At 42.2% G+C, this 16,398-nt stretch overlaps 1 protein-coding gene across 1 annotated transcript in view; it reads left to right on the forward strand.

Annotated features, from left to right (window-relative positions):
* znf385c (zinc finger protein 385C) overlaps positions 1–16,398 on the forward strand; it is a 141,467-nt gene that overhangs the window by 65,545 nt on the left and 59,524 nt on the right. The window lies entirely within an intron of this gene.

The following is a 16,398-nucleotide window of genomic DNA, read 5'->3' on the forward strand; positions in this document are numbered from 1 at the left end:
CCAGAGTCCAAGCCGTGTCAAATCAGCGGAGTCTTCCCCAGAGGCCAAATCTGGAGCGTATAATTAGCTTTTAATCAGCACCCTCATTCAGGCGAGCAGTAAAGATTGGGCTCTGCTTAAAATAAGCATTCATAAACGCGTGTGAAAGCCTCTGACCCATCGCATCCAATCAGACACACAATATCAAGCGCCCTCCCCGCTGTCCTCTCCGCTCTCGCGTATGCTCGTAAATCTGCTCTTTATTTCCCCCCCTCCTCTCATCCTGTCTCTTTTATGAATATTTTCCACAGATAATGCTCAACGCGTCGTCGTTTTTTTTTTTAAAGCAAAAGGAACGCAAGCCTCTGCCCTTATAGTCCGGCGCTTTGTTTGCCTATTAACAGCGTCGCGCACCTGCACACGAGCCTTTACATAAAGCACAAACAAGCCTGACCTTCATGACACCGTCTGCACTGGAGGGTTTATTTGTTTAATCCAATATGTAGAATTTAAAGTGAGAATCTTTATTAAACAAGCTGCCGGGGTTCGAGAGTGTAACATTTGAGATGAGCTCATCTCGTCTAATCCCTGCCTCTCTCATGGGGTGAGCCGAAGCGTTTATGACAGTAATGAAGTGCAGTGAGATGAAAGCGTTTTTAATGGGATTTAGTTAAACTGGGACACTAACCAGAAAGTCAGGGAGAGGGGGGAGGAAGGCACTTCCTCAACATCCCAGCCAACACCATTGTTCTATCTGCTCGCATACATGCCTCGCCTTTATGACGGGGATCGTGAGACGAACACGTGTGGCACGTTGTCATGTTTGTCGATTATGAGCGGCGTCACAAACCTGTGTTCGCGTTCTCCGCTGTTATTTTCCAGGCACACGTCTCATCCTCCTCATACTGGTTCACAGCGAACGAGGAGCGACTGCAGTAATGTTTTACAGGCTGAGTTGATGTGCGACGTTTGTGTGGTTATATTACTACACAGCCACTTTATTAGGTACAGATGAATAGAGTGGCAGGCGTGACACTCAGTGTGATCTTCTGCTGCTTTGGACCATTTCCTTCAACATTTGACACGTTCAGAGACGGTCAAAACTGTCGTTGGTCATTCTCCTTTGACGTCTCCATCTTGTCTCTTTTTTGGACCGTTCTCTGTAAACCTTTGTGATGGTTTTGCAGGAAAATGCCAATAGATCAGCAGTTTCTGAAATACTCAGACAGCCATTTTGGCTCCAAAAACTATGCCACATTTAAATCCACTTAAATCAAATTTCTTCCCCTGTCTGGTGCTCGGTTTAAGCATCAGCAGGTCGTCTTTCCCATGTCTTTAAGGCTTCATATATCGAATTGCTGGCATTTGATTGGCTGGTTAGATATTTGCATTAACAAGCGGTGGAACAGGTGTACCTGATTTACTGGGCAGGGAGTTAGTATGACATATAACGTTCTTATATAAACAACTCAGGTAGTTTGTGTGACCTTGTGTGTGTGTGTGTGTGTGTGTGTGTGTGTGTGTTTTTCCATACTATACTGTCCATCGAAGTACAGTTGTGTGCAGAACAAAAGGATTCTTTGCTGGAAGTTGAAACACAGCTTGCAGCCCCAGGCAGTGTCTTTTCTTCTATGATCTATAGAAGAAAGCATAGACACACACACACACACACAGACACTCACTGACACACACACGCACACACACACACACACACAAACTCTGGTCTTTCTGTAGCTGTGAGGACTTTCATTAGCACTGGGCATTTACAATCCCCTTAACCTTAAGTCTAAAGGTAGACTTAATTATAGATTCTTAGCCAAGTCTTAACCATCAACAGGCCAACGATGGTTTTGGACGATAAAACTCTACCTACTTTACTCAGACAATTCTTTGTGTTCTAAAGAGGAAACGATAAACAATGGAACTGAAGAGAGAAGTAGAAGTGTAGAAGATCATTGGGCTGATTAGACATCATGATTGATGAGATGCACTAAGAAGGATTTTAGTCCATGGTCTTGACCGGTTTCTGTTCTGTCTTTAATGTCTAAAAGGGTTTTTGTTGTTTTTTGCCCTCTACTCCAGTTGTTAAATTTCTTTTTTTTTGTTTTCTTCCTTTAAACTTTTATGTCTGGGATTTTAAAATAACTATTTTGCTGTTTTCATTCCATGGTTTGCAAGATTTGGATGCAGACTTTGTCATCTACATGTTGGTCACTGTGTTGTTGAATGTATTTCCCTTTCTGACCGTCCAGACTTTAAAAAAATCTATGTTTATTTATGGGATGTTTAGGTCTCTCACATTTCCTCTCCATGCTGACACTGCAGGAAAACAAAAAGGAACGCATTGGAAAATCTTTATCGTCACCGAGGGGCAATTTTGTTTGCGACAGAAGTCGTACATCATACAAAATGTACAAATTCCAGCCCGATAAATGTACAGTGAGCCATGAGACCAAATGACAACTACAACTTGTTTAGAAAACCTGCAGCTGATGGCACGGGTGACCTCAGGTATTTCTTCTTTTCTTTTGACTTTTGGAAACAAATCATTTTAAAGTGCCGTTGCAGTGCGACAGTCTGCCTGTGAGAGCCAGTGTGTGTGTGTGTGTGTGTGTGTGTGTGTTGACCAGTGTGGAGTCCAGGCAGCAATCGTGGCTGCTGCTGTGCTGTGTTTGGATCATGACCTCCTCGGGGCCGCGCTGCAATATTGGCCCCCCGCTTATTGTTCTGTCAACAGCATCTGTTGGGCCCGATAACAGGATTAGACCAGCCCCCTATAGGCCTGCTGGAGCTATCCAGGATTAGCCAGCATGACCTATCCTTCCATACATGTGAGTGTCTGTGTGCATGTGCACGAGCATTTGGATGTGTGTGTTGATGTCACTTTCAGAGTCAGTCCTTTATATCTTGTCATAGAACTGACACCACAGCGACAGCAGGAGAGGTCTGATTCCAGCTCGCATCGTTTTCCTCATCCGGCAAATGACGCCTAATTTCATCTTTCCTACTTCATTTTTTTCATCTATCATCACTCTACATTACTTACACACAGACTGTCACTTCAAGTGAATCTAGACTATTTTTCCCCCCCTAAATAATATAGCAAAGGTCCTTTCAAGGTCCAGTTGTGTGTTGCTCATGAATATTACATGTTTTTCTTCTCCAGCTTCATTACATGCCAGCCTGGTTTTCCAGGTCATAAAGCGTTTCCCGGGTCATAGACGGAGGCATATGGATGAATTTCTAGATTAAAATCAAGGCACCGTAATAGTAATCATCTGTAATAATAAAAAGATAGTCTTGTTTGCTGCCGTGCCTTCTCGGCTACATCCATATCCACCAGCTTTCATTTAAAAACACATCAATTTTGGTCCATAAACGCTGCCATTTTAGAGACCCCAAAATAGAGATTTTTTTTTTTTTTAAATGCTACTGGTTCCATATTCTTATATTATATATATATATTATATTCCATATTATAACAGAAAACTAAACATCTTGTGAGTTTTGATGCTAATTAGAGGCTGCGCAGGTTCTCCAATACAGGTGAGGGATATCCTTGTTCTACTTTACACCGTTATTATTTGTTATTATTAATACTCAAATCTAAAATGCAGTAGTATGGATGTAGCCCTGGAGTAATGCATCATAAAATCAGTGCCACAGACAGGCCACAGTTGTCTGGCAGTAAACGCACACAGTGGTTGATAATGGCCTTGGCAGTTGAGTTGATTCATGGACATGAGAGACACACAGGAAATATGGAAATCTCACAGGAGAGTGGCAACAACGTCTCCAGCCTCTGCCACTTCCCCGAGGAACCTACGACTCCCACTGAACCCTCCCCGTGTCTCTTTCCCCCCTCGCTCACAAAATACCTGCCAAAGAGGTCGTGCTCCGAGGACATTCCTGCCAAATGATTCACTGACTAACCAGGTATTTGGCAGCAGTGTGAATTCAAAGTGGAAGACGGGTTTTCCGCGGCATGGCGAGTCCCCCATGTCTGCGTGTGTCGTGTCAAACAAACAGCTCGTAAAAGGAAAAACGACAGTCAAAGCCTCAACTCTGTGTGGCTCAGAACAGTGAAGCATCTGTGAAGGAGAAGCCGAAGGGAAGAGTAAATAAACTAGTTGTCAGTCGTGTTCCACTCCCTCTAATCTCCATCCCACTCTCGTTCCAGAGCTCTAATCAGGGAAAGGACTTCCAGCTGCTTAAATGATGATGCTATTGTATGCCTCCGTGTCGTGATCTCACCCTCTTCCCTCTCCTTTCCATCACCATGCCCCGCTCAAAAATGACACGCCTGTTGCCAGGATTTGTGGCATATCGCAGGGGGAAAAAAAATGGCTTTCCTTTTTCCTACTTCTATCAGCTTGTCAAGAGCCGCATTTAAAATGGCTGCCCGTCGCCGCGCTGCCGTGAGGAGATTGCTAGTGTGTGCAGCTTGTGTCGCGGTGACCCAGTCCTTTTTTTTCCCGATCAGTCAGTTCAATCAGACGCTTCCCAGAAGAGGTCACTGGTCAGCGCGCCTTCGCCTCGCGCTTTCTAGCTGAAGCTGACCTGAGGGATGGACGGATGCACTTTTAATCTCTCCTTACAGCATTTACTGTCATCGCAATATACAGCATAAAACATCAATACTTGTTTTTTATAAAAGGATTCAAGTTGTTTACAGACATGTTTACATCCTTTGACTGCCTGTTCAGTAATATGTTTGAGCAGTGGGTAGTCTTGGTGACACACTTTGAATCCTGCTTCAAATGAGGCCTTTCATTGATGCATATGCATATTCTCCACATGTTTGTTTGGGTTCACTCTTCATCCTATACCACTAAAATATGCAGATTTCAGTTTCAGGTGACTGGAAACAAAAGTGTCAGGTGAGACTGGCTTTAGCTCCCCGCATATAGACAAGACCTTACACCAGAGCAGATTAGGCTCATTTTTATCTTGTGTTGTGGTCGTGATAAGACCACACATCAAATGCTTGTTTCAGTTTAGCATAGGTGTTTAGTGGCACATTATCCCAGGAGTTTGGACAGTTCCAAAAATCATAATTAATGTTGATTTGTAGCTTCAAGTGCAGGAAACGGTGCGTGTCCTCTGTAAAGAGACAGAAAGCAGGTGTAGTGTTTTTAACTTTAGCCTCAACGCAGACACAATCCTACTAAGGGCAGCCCGTGGCCAAGTGGAAAGGGAACTTGACTTTAATTCTAGGATGGGTCAAAATGCAGAGGAATACTTTCCCTAAGGGGATTAATAAAAAAAACTAACTAACACGGAACGTTCTCCTAGGGTTCTCCTGAACCCAAACCAAAAACTAACGCTTAGAGAACCAAACACTGAAACATTCTCCTGTGGTTGCACCGTGGTTTCCACTCAACATTCCCGTTTGGTTGTTTTTTAATTGTATGTTTTACAACTGAAAGAGAACGATCTGAGAATGTTGTACGGAGATGTTTTTTTTTTTTGTAGAAAATTGTACATTTTATTGTCTGATTTGTATTTCTGGGTTGCTGATGTTAAAATCCAATCGATGCGCCCTCTCGCCAGCAGAAGACTGGATTCCCGTCAACTACTGAAGTCCAGTTCTCACAACGGCGCCGCGCTGCTTCTTGTTAATAAGATAAACAAACATCTCCACTGTGTAGTGACATCTCTCAGGTTCACAGTACCTTCGGGAAAGGATAAGGTGGCCTTTTTGGTCAGATGACTTCTCTGAGCAGAGGATCAATATTTGGATCTTTGTACTCAAAGAAAAAAAAAGGTGATGGCTTATCATGAAGTGGTCAATATGAGGGCAAGAGAAAACAAGAAGAGACGAGCTGGAGATTGACGACAATGCAGGGAGATATCGCAAGGTCAAAGCAACATCATGTGATACTCGAGTCTGGAGGGACTGGGCATGAATCACTGGTAAGGTGATTTCCATAAAATGTTTTATTGCATCATTACGTTTTATTTTAATGACTCGATCAAACTTTATTGGTGCTTTTCTTACAACACAGTGTAACACGAGTGCTTCACGGAGCTCACCCTATACAGTAATGGTAAACCTGAATCTGACCTGAATAGGAACTGCAAAGAAACATCTCAATTTTCAACGAAGGAATGCAATAAGAAAAGGAATAGCAGGATAAAAAGGAGGTAAATAAAACAAAATAAACAATAAAACAGATAGAATTCAATATTATAGCAGTATATATATATATATATATATATATATATATATATATATATATATATATATATATATAACTGACTACACAGTTAAGTTAAAAGACAAAAAAGGTAAACGCATGTATTAATAAATGAGGTTAAATTAAAAGCTGGACCAAGAAGTTGGCAGAGTAAAACTGACTGGCATCTGTTTTGTTTTTAAAAAAAACATGGCTCAGTCTACTTTTTCCTCTAATTAAATGACTAGAGAGTTATGATGCTGACAGACAGACAAACATAAACAAGGTCAATTGACAGTGTAGAATAAAGTGAGTGGAATCGTGACCGTGTTTCTTGGAGCAGGTGTTTGTGTCCACAGCTGAACGTAGGGCGACGCAGGCTCACAGGTGTCACAGAAAGAGTGGAAGAGAATCAATTTAAACCCTCCGACATAATTCTCTCACTGCCTTCTCTCCAAGGTAATCAATAATCAATAATATCGACGTAGAGGGTGGGAAATAATGATAGCAGTGTAGACAAAAGTGAAGACACAAAGACTCACACTTTTTTTTCTCCTTTCTTTTGTTTTAGAGCTTCAGACCTTCGAATAAAAAAGCCACTGTTTCCCCCCCCGGCCCCCCGACAGAACCTGAGTGTCTGTCCAGGTCTCGCCGTCCCATCGATTCCCTGTCACTGCCTCTATCAATTATTTGAACCCCTGTCTGTCAGTCTCTTCCTCTCCACACTGTTAGCCGGTTCCTGACGAACAGTTTTTCATGGCGTTTCCTTCTTGTCGGCCATCGACTCTTTATCCCAGACACTTGCTCTGCTTTCCTCTTAACAGCCATTTCATCATGTATGAGCACATCTGTCACGGCGCGTGCCGTTGCACACACACACACACACTTCGGGTGTGTGTCGTTCTGTGTGATGATGAGTGCACGCACACGCAGGCAGGTGTAAGACGTGACAGAGGCCGCCGCCTCCTCCAGTCCACATCGCAATATGAAACAGCCGATGCCAGGTTCCATTTACGCAGCTCATTTTCCCTCGTAGCTTCTCAGTCTATAGCTCTCCTGTCCTTCCTTGGATATATTTGATTTGTGTGTGTTGTCTAATGGGCCTTGTGCTGTCCACGGTGACCATCAGTCCTGTTTTTTACTCGTAGCAAGGCACCATCTAAACAATGAGAATGAAACTGGTTGTTTGTTAAAGCTGCAGTGTGTAACCTTTTTTTTTTTTGTTAAGTAGTTGCTGTTATTCTGCCTCTATATTTGTCTTTGGGAACAGCAATGGCATAACATTTGTATGCTGCGTCCTAGGGCTGGGTAATTAATGGAAACCTGTGTTTTAATTCCGATAAATGATGTCAAAAACTGAATAATTGAAACTTTTATTCTGAAAATAACGCTTTTAATGTTGCAACGGCAAAAATAGAACAGAATCGCCAGGTTAAAAGCGCAGCGTGAGTACATATATATATATATAATATACAATCATGTATAGTCATTTTAGTTTAAGTTCAAGTCTATGACTAAGCGTTTGAAATAATCGGGATTTCAATTTTGACCTAAATAATTTGTCCCATAATCGAGTAGCCCTACTGTGTCCTTCATCTGCCCAGCAAAACTATCAGACCTGAGGGAGGGAGCTCTTGTGTGTGTACACCAGCAGTGCAGAGGCGAACAGAGCCAGAAGCATTTATCCCATCAAAGAGCTGAACGACTGGGTTTTATGTGGACGCGTCTTTTCAGTCATACTCCACCGTGTTTGCGGCCGTTCTGCCTTACGAGCACAATGTGCCGTCTTGACATAAAACAAATCACTTCCTGTATGCAGCTTAATCAGCATTACATTAAGACTATTTGACAATGGTTTGAATGCAAGTGACATTTGTTCCTATTTTGGTGCGGCATGGTTTCCTCTCTGCAGAATGTGTGAATGTGTGTGCGTGGATTCCGATTGTGCCCACGAGACCCCTCCCCCCCAGTCAGACCGGAGCTGTCTCACCTTGTCAGCTTTAGTCTCGCGCGACACTCTGATCCGCCCCGACAGTCCGCCACAGGAAATGATGGGACGTGAAAAACTGCCCACAGCACCCGTGTGAGTGTAGGGGGTGTTGGATGGGATGGAACAGGAAGGCAGCGAGGGCAATGTGTCCTCATCGTGGCGGAGTCAGGAACCGTGGCCTTGTCTGGCATAACATAAAGACAATTTGGCACACATGCACAGATGTACTGTATACAGACAGACACACACACACACACACTGTGACATTGTGTCCAGGCCATGACTGTCGTGATATTTTACCCAGGTGAATGACAATGAAATGGAGCTCAGCACTGATGACTCCAGAGCTGGTGTGGACAAACCCTTTCACAATCGTGGAGACACATGCGTCTCCATGACCCTCATCCATGACACATGCGTCATGGATGTGGAAGAGTTATTTAAAAGTCTTAGATCGAGAGCTCCTGATTGATTCTGGAAACCAAACACATGTAAATGAATCACACTGTTTGTTTTTTTTTAATGTGTCTGCATCAGTGATAACAATATAGTGATAACAGGTGGAAAGTAACAAACTTGTACTAAAGTACTAAAGATTGATATCTTCTTGTCTGGTCATTTTGAAAACTTTCATCAAAGTAATTTAGACTTTTAACTAGAGTAGAATATAACTGTACACTTTCCACCTTTTATGTCTCAGGAAAGGTTTGGTGAAATGTCTTTTTGGCCCAAATGTTCATTTTGTAATTTAGTGGAAAAAGATGAAACTCGCTGTGACACACTTTTGGCACAAGTGAAGAAATAATCCATCTACCAAAATTACTAAAGAAACTTTTTAAATGGAAAGGGAACATGAAGTGATTCATTAAGCTATCATGTAGGTCTCTTTGTATGCAGCTGTCCTTCACAGTCAGACAGACAGACAGACAGGGGGTGAGGTTACGAGTCGGGTGGGGCTGTTGTAAAGGTAGAGAACAGGGAGATGCAGCGCTCGTATACGCACAGGCTTTTTCCAAAAACATTAACGGGGCCCATTTACAGATTTTCCAGGCCAAACATCAGGTGCCTCAGATGACTGTCATATTTCCAGAGCAGAGCAGAAACCCCAGTGTTTCCACTCGGCCATCCTTGGCAGACCTCTCAATGAATTTCTTTCCCCTCTCACCTTCAATATTCTCTCTCATCCCTTTAGATTGAACCACATCTCAAGTCCCCACTCTCTGCCTCTCTTTCCATCCTTTGTATGATGGTCTACTTCCACACTGTCACATTGTGTTAATCTATTCCACGTCCCTTCTCTCTCTTTTTTTTTTGCGTTTCTCTGTTTCAACACTCGTTCCGACTGCAGTTGTCGACGTGTGACACACACACACACACACACACAGAGTAACCAGAGACACATTTGTAATGGCTCTCTGTGACACAGTCGTTTGTTTGTGTCGATGTGCCTCTAAAACACAAAGCCTGACTTATGGAAACCATGGCGACGTAATGAACATCGCATCAATAAACAAATAAAAAGGGAATATGCGTCGGCAAGCTGTTACATTTCGGTTTCCCTCGCGTGTCTCATTCCTTTTAGATGAGTTCTAACTTGACCTAACTCGGTGTGTGCACGGCCACTTGCCACATTTATTATGTGAAGCCTCTTGCTTTCAACTCTGAAAGCCTCATCTTCGGTGTACAAAGCAGCGTTCTGCTACTGCAATGACTCTCCTTTCCTTTATGTGAGTCAACCAGTACACTCATCCGCTGGCTGCTTTTTTGTATTATTCATTGAGCCCTAAGACACATGCTCTTTCAAGGTGAATAACACACACAAAACAAAATCGGTATTCTGGGTCTGAATACAGTCATTCTTCACTTTCTATTGTTATGTATATGTACATCCAAACAACTCATTTATACATTTATATAAAAAGTACTGTTGATTGTTGAGTCTCAGACCAGCAACTCAGACATGAACGTAGTCCCATTTTGAAGCCTTTAGATTTGGGATTTGACATGTGCCATGTGACATGTGTCTTTGCAACTGGAAATTCACCTGCAACCAAGCACCCATTGTCAGTCACACCGGTGTCCACTCATGTGCTGTGATTTATCGTCTGTTCTCCTCTAAATGGCAACATCATTTATGCAGCTGACATCATATTTTATTGGAGAACAGCTGAAACTAGCCCTTTAACTCATCAGTAAAATGTTTACTGACATTATAAATCAAGTGAGACTTGATAGACTTCCGTTCAAAGTGAGTTCTTAATGCAACCAGCAGTTTGGCCTCCTATTAGCCAACTGGCTCACTATGTCATCTATACACGATACAGGTGACTAAAGTTAAGACCTCCGTCTTTTAAGTTGTCTTATTCTATTTTTTTGGGGTTGCATTATAGTGTAGGCAGTTGTTACTAATGGTGAAATAGCAACCTTTTTTAAGTAAGTTATTAGTCTGCCATTGTGCAGCATTAGTCACTCTTAGTCTGTGAGTGGGAGAGTGGAATTTCAAGCGTATCACACCAAGTCAGGAAGGAAAAATGAAAAGAATAATGAAACATAAGCAAACGGAAATTTGCATAGAATTATACTCAGCGTGTTAATGGGTTATGATGTAGCACGTAGCAGCTGTAGAGACATTATGTAACTGTTCATGTTCTCTCCCGGGACGTGTTGGGATTGTTTGGAGTAAAGACAACACGGAGCTGGTGGAAGAGAAGACTCGGCTTTTCCCACCCGCGAAGCTTCTTCTCACCGTGACTCCAGAATGAAGAGAGCGACTGCACAGAACAGAATCCACTCCTAATTAACAGTAATGAAAGGAGACAGAACTTTACACCATGGCTCAGAACAAACAGTAAAAGTGAGAATGTACCACGGGGAAATAAATGTCTCTTCATCCCCTAAACAATGTCATATATATGTGGTATTTCCTCCTGTGTCAACCATCAACCTATAACATAAGTGTTGTTTATTCTAGATTTTTTAACTAAACACAATTACTACTAAGCCATGTGATCATTTAATGGGTCGTCCTTTTGGGACCATGAATAGGTTAATAATTTAACGTGTTAGATTTAGTTAGATAACGTGTTGACATTTTTCCTGATGTCAAAAATGAGACTTGACGTCAACATAATGATTTATGGTATGAGGTTATGTTATGAACATACGCAGCAATTTTAATAACGGAATATTTTAGTTTTACAAACTAAAGCAAAGCTCCTCCTCCAATTGTCATGAGTCAAAACTGACATGCATATTTAGTTTTTTCTTGAAATTGCAAAGGTGATAGTGCGACGTGAAGAATCGACTCTGTGAGCCTTCACACACTTCGTCTACACCACTAAATTGTTCAGTTATTCTTGGCAGCAATTACATCAGTTTGACTGTGGACCCTCTTGTGTTTCTCTATTCCACTTGAAGCACAAAGCAGACATCAGGATTTCCCACCTGCCGTTCAGTTTCCTCACCTGCAGTTTCCCTCTCCACCCGATCTACTTTTCTCTGCCTCACCACCTCGTCATTACCCTCCTCCTCCTCCTCCTCCTCTTCCTCCTTGTCTTCTCCTTCCACTTTCACCCATGAACCCATCAAATGTGGCAAAACACCTTGATGATTTATTTATGTAGGGAAACCATCGCGCACACAAAATCACTCTGTGTTTGTCCTCTCTGTGAAACTGTATGTGACAGTGATGCTAAAGGGAGCATCTTGTCTCTTGTTGTAATGTGATGGACTGTTTAGGTGGCACAACTTGTAAACACACACACACACTTGGCATCTATTCTTGTCAGGACTCTGTATTGACCACTAAAACCAAAGCCTTAACCTTAACCAGTGACTCAGGAAATGAGGTCCTTCCTGCCTCTTTAGGGTGCATTCACACCAGCTCTTCTTAATAGAACCCCAGTTTGTCTGCTCAGAAAGTCCGGTTCCTTTGGGATCAATGAAGCAAACTCTGGTCCGCCTAAAGGGTAGGTCTCAGTTTGCTTCAAGTGAACTAAATGCAGGAAGAGGACTACAAGGTACGGCGTTGTGGGTAATGAAGCTTTGCTAGAAATATGGTCTGATGAAAATAGGATTTGATGCAGCTCCATGTTTTGTTGCCCTGCAAACACCAATAGATGAGCGAGTTTTCTTGTTCTTCGTTCGTCTTGTCTTTCTCCTTCAGTAATTATTGATACAGCGCCACCTCGGGCGAGGAGGGGAATACGTTATTCAAGTTTGGTTCGTTTTATTAAAAGTGCAAAAGTGTGAAAGCTGAATGTTGAACCGAGTTCCCGATCGCACCGAGTCAAGCGGACTATTGGATGTGAAAACCACCTCAGAGTGGACTTTGAACCACGAGAGGACAAGTGGTCCTGAAAAAGTGAGAAAAGGTACTAAAAATTTTCCGAAAGTTAACTCGTATGACACTTTTATTTACTGCATATTTACATTGTGATTGAAAGAAAGAGTGACAATAACAGTCAATCTGCGTAATAATGTGGATCCATCTAACATTCACAGAGCAACAGATTGCCTCTTAGTTGGCTTTGCTGATTGAGTCCCTTTGTTTTAAGAGTGTTCAAGAGCGGAAAATCCAGTGCCGGAAAAAGATGACATCATTATCATTTCACCATAATGTTGAACACTCAAAATGAGCCGCGACCTAACCCTGCGTGTGCAGTGCATTTAACAACCTACACGTGTTTGTCAGGCGGTGGTCGGCACTTCTGAAGGTATCTTTACAAGAACATGCTGAGCGTGTGAAAGTCAGGCCAGTGACTCATCAGTATCTGACAAGAGACATATGATTGACCAGAAAAAGTCCAACAAATGCAGTATGTGTTTAATTGCTGTGAATAAAGGCATGGAATTCAGAGATTGGATCATGACGACGACGACATGCATGCAGAAAAAAGAAATAAGACATCATTCGTTTCATCAGCTGTATAACCAGGGATATTTGTGTTTATGTATTAATTCCACCCACAACAATGATTCTGTTTTCAAGGCAGCAGACATGTACTTTAGGCCGTTATTAATGGATTTACTCATACTTCATAAAACATACTGTATATCAGTGGTATATACACCACATCAATTATAGGTCACTTGTAAAAGCTGCTTTTGATTTTGCCGGTTGACAAGAAATCCTTTATCCTCTGTGATTCTCCATTGTCTTTCTATCCAGCGCTTTACTTTGTCAGTATGATGGATTTCCCTCTGTGTAAACAAACTGCAGAGCAGCAACGACATTTGCATTTATTAACACCTTTGTTTTAATTTATCGCTAAACATTTACACCTGCACATGTGATGGATTATTGAGAGTGAGCGTTCTAAAGAAGAATGTCAACCTGAGTTTGTAAATGTTGCGGTAATGAGTTGTTAATAAATGGTGCCAGTGTTGTGCGACTCCTCAGCAGAAGTGGCGGTAGATTAAACGTTGAGAGCAGGATATAAAAAATGGGATATTGGGGGAGAGCGTCTGAAAATAGATTATTTTGTTTTGCAAATGGCTAACCAAATAGTTTTAATCACCAAAACAGCCAGTGGGTAGATTCTGTTGATGCTCTCATCCCACTCAGTCTCATCAGTCTATTAAAAATTGATCCAATTCCATGGGTTTGCATGTTTTTAATAATGTGGGATGAGCAATTTCTTTGCACAGAGGTTTTGAATCATAATCCTGGTTGTCTCAAAACTTCAATATTTTCCACAGGACTTTGTGAGCTCACATCTAATCCATAATTATTCTGTGTGGCACTCATGTAGACCTGGATGGGGAGCGTGAAGAAAAAGAGCATCTGCACTAAACCTAACATAACCTCAAACAAGCTCTAATACTAATAATGATAATGGTTGTCAGGGGCATAAGTCTAATCATTTTAAACTCTGATCCATTCATTTCAAAGGGAAAGTGTTTTGATGCTTCATCAACACTGATTCCAGTCACTCTCATGCCTAACTGGACAGAAAAAAACAGGTTTTATCCACTTAACAAATGGCTCACTTCATAAAATCTATCCCTACTTAAGTCTGAGATATCTTCAGAATATGTTTACTGCTTTATCTCAACTGTACAAACAGGAAACTGAAGTTTGGTGACGCTTATTCTCCTGAAACAATTCCATGGAGCATAGAACAGCAGCATCTGTAGCTTGCTGGGACACAGTCAGTGCGTTTACGTGCATGTTAAAAGTCAGATATTAGTCAGACTAAGACAGTAATTTGGTTTGCTTAATGTCATGTTAATTTAGTCTGACTAAAATCGAGCTAGTCTTAGTCGGATCTCTGGATCATGTGATTCATAGTCCGATAACTCCTGCATATATACGCTGTATGTATATGTAAACGCACACTCTGCAGGGTCACTGTTGGTAATGTACCTTACACAACTATCCCTGGAACTGGCTTTAGGTGCTTTTGTGTGACTGCATCTTTCACTGTCACCCATCAGCATCTGCCTTTCTTATCTACCGATCCTCAAATTACTTCAGCACCTCGCAGTCAACCCTCTCAGTGCTCCTCCAGTCTCCTGTCAGTCTTCCTGTCACCGGATTAGTTAGTCTCCCTGTCAGTCACTCGGGCAGCCGGGTCCAGGCCTTCACGCTCCGGAGGTGTTCCCTACCTATGGCTGCTCGTCAATTCATTTGTTTGTTTGTCAAAGAAAGAGGGTGAGAGGAGAGGAGAGGGCGTATGGAGATGGGGATTTGGTCCAGTGAGAGAAAGTGAATAAGTAGGAAAAAATATGCCATTAAAAAAAAGGTACTGGAGTGTTTCAGAGCGACAGCAAGGGCTATAGAGAGATGTCAATTTAGAGGGTGAGAGCTTAGAGGCAGAATTTAAATAGAGTGTGAGAAACCAAAGTTATGGTAGAGAATGTCCAGTTTCATATGATTGAGAGCGTGTTGATGGTTTAGAGAGACGACCTGGGGAGTGAAAGCTGTTAGTTTAGAGAGGGAGGGGGACACAGAGAGGCCGAGAAAGGAACATTGTTATTGTAAAGAGAAAGAGGGAAAGAGAGTGAGTGTGTCAGAGAGAAGGGTATGACTGTTTGCCTCCTCTGCTGCCACTCATTACCGAGGCAAGACTCGGCAGCAGTTTGGCAGAGCAAGCTCTAATTGAGGAGGCCAGCGGCTCGGAAACAACAGAGGGAGAAAGAAAGAGAGAGAGAGGCAGGAACAGCTTTCCTCTTTGCTTGTTCATAAATTAGCCTGTCATTCATTACGTCCTGGCTTGTGGTTGGGATCAGAAAATTACCATTTTTCCAAACACATTTGCATTTGTCACAAGTTCCACTTCCTCTTAAATCTGTACTAACGTTCAGTACTAACATTTTGGGATCAAGACTCTCCATCCTGAGCTCCTAACTCTCACGAACTAAATGCGTGACAAATGACCTAAGATGTTCTCTCCTTCTCTTAAAGAGTCAAATTGATATGTTTTATTGTATTTATTTACTGTTTGAAGTTGCAGGTATAGCAACATTTCCATCAAGAGCTCCTCTCTTTGAACTGCTCTGTGATTGGAAAGAACCTCGGTGGAGGAGTCTAGTTCTCTCTCAGACCTCATGATTTACATAATGCTAAAAGGTTATAATGACATTATTGATTAATAAGGCCAAACAATTTGACAAAAGAAGAGGAGAGTGCTGCATTGGGTCAATAGAACTCAACATAGTCCATTCGAATTCCACAACAATACCTTTTCTTTCTGTCTCCATGACATCAAAATCTACATTTTAGTGCTTTAATTATGCTTGAAATGCCACCGAGACAAACGTAGACAACCCACTAATTAAAAGGATCAGTTTTTCCAATATTCCTATTGGATTTTCAAGGTCGCTGCTCCCTCAAATCCACTGTGAGGCTCATCTTGCATATACTAAGATACATCCAATCAAGCTCTGTCGCGGGAATGATCCACTTTTTCTCTCTGGTCTAGATCTGGCAATTTCAACATGGTGCATCAGCGTGACCTCACTCCAGAACTCCAGAACTCCAGAACCTCATCATCGTTCCTCCTCCTCTGAAACATTCATCTCAGCCTTCTCTTTGGTTAGCGCAGCAGATTTAAACAACAGTGGTGGCAAAAGGTCGCTCACAACCGAGAGTAGTCTGTCTTTGGTTTTTTGGCTATGTCATTGCGCTGCGTCGTAGCCGTCGTGCCTATTCAGGGATGTCGGCTATACTTTAAAGGCCAATCCCTATGGCGACACGACGCTCTCTCGCAGCTTGTTTAGACTGGTAATATGTAAATATGCAGAATC

This window comes from Solea senegalensis, linkage group LG19 (assembly GCF_019176455.1).
Source record: "Solea senegalensis isolate Sse05_10M linkage group LG19, IFAPA_SoseM_1, whole genome shotgun sequence".
NCBI lineage: Eukaryota > Metazoa > Chordata > Actinopteri > Pleuronectiformes > Soleidae > Solea > Solea senegalensis.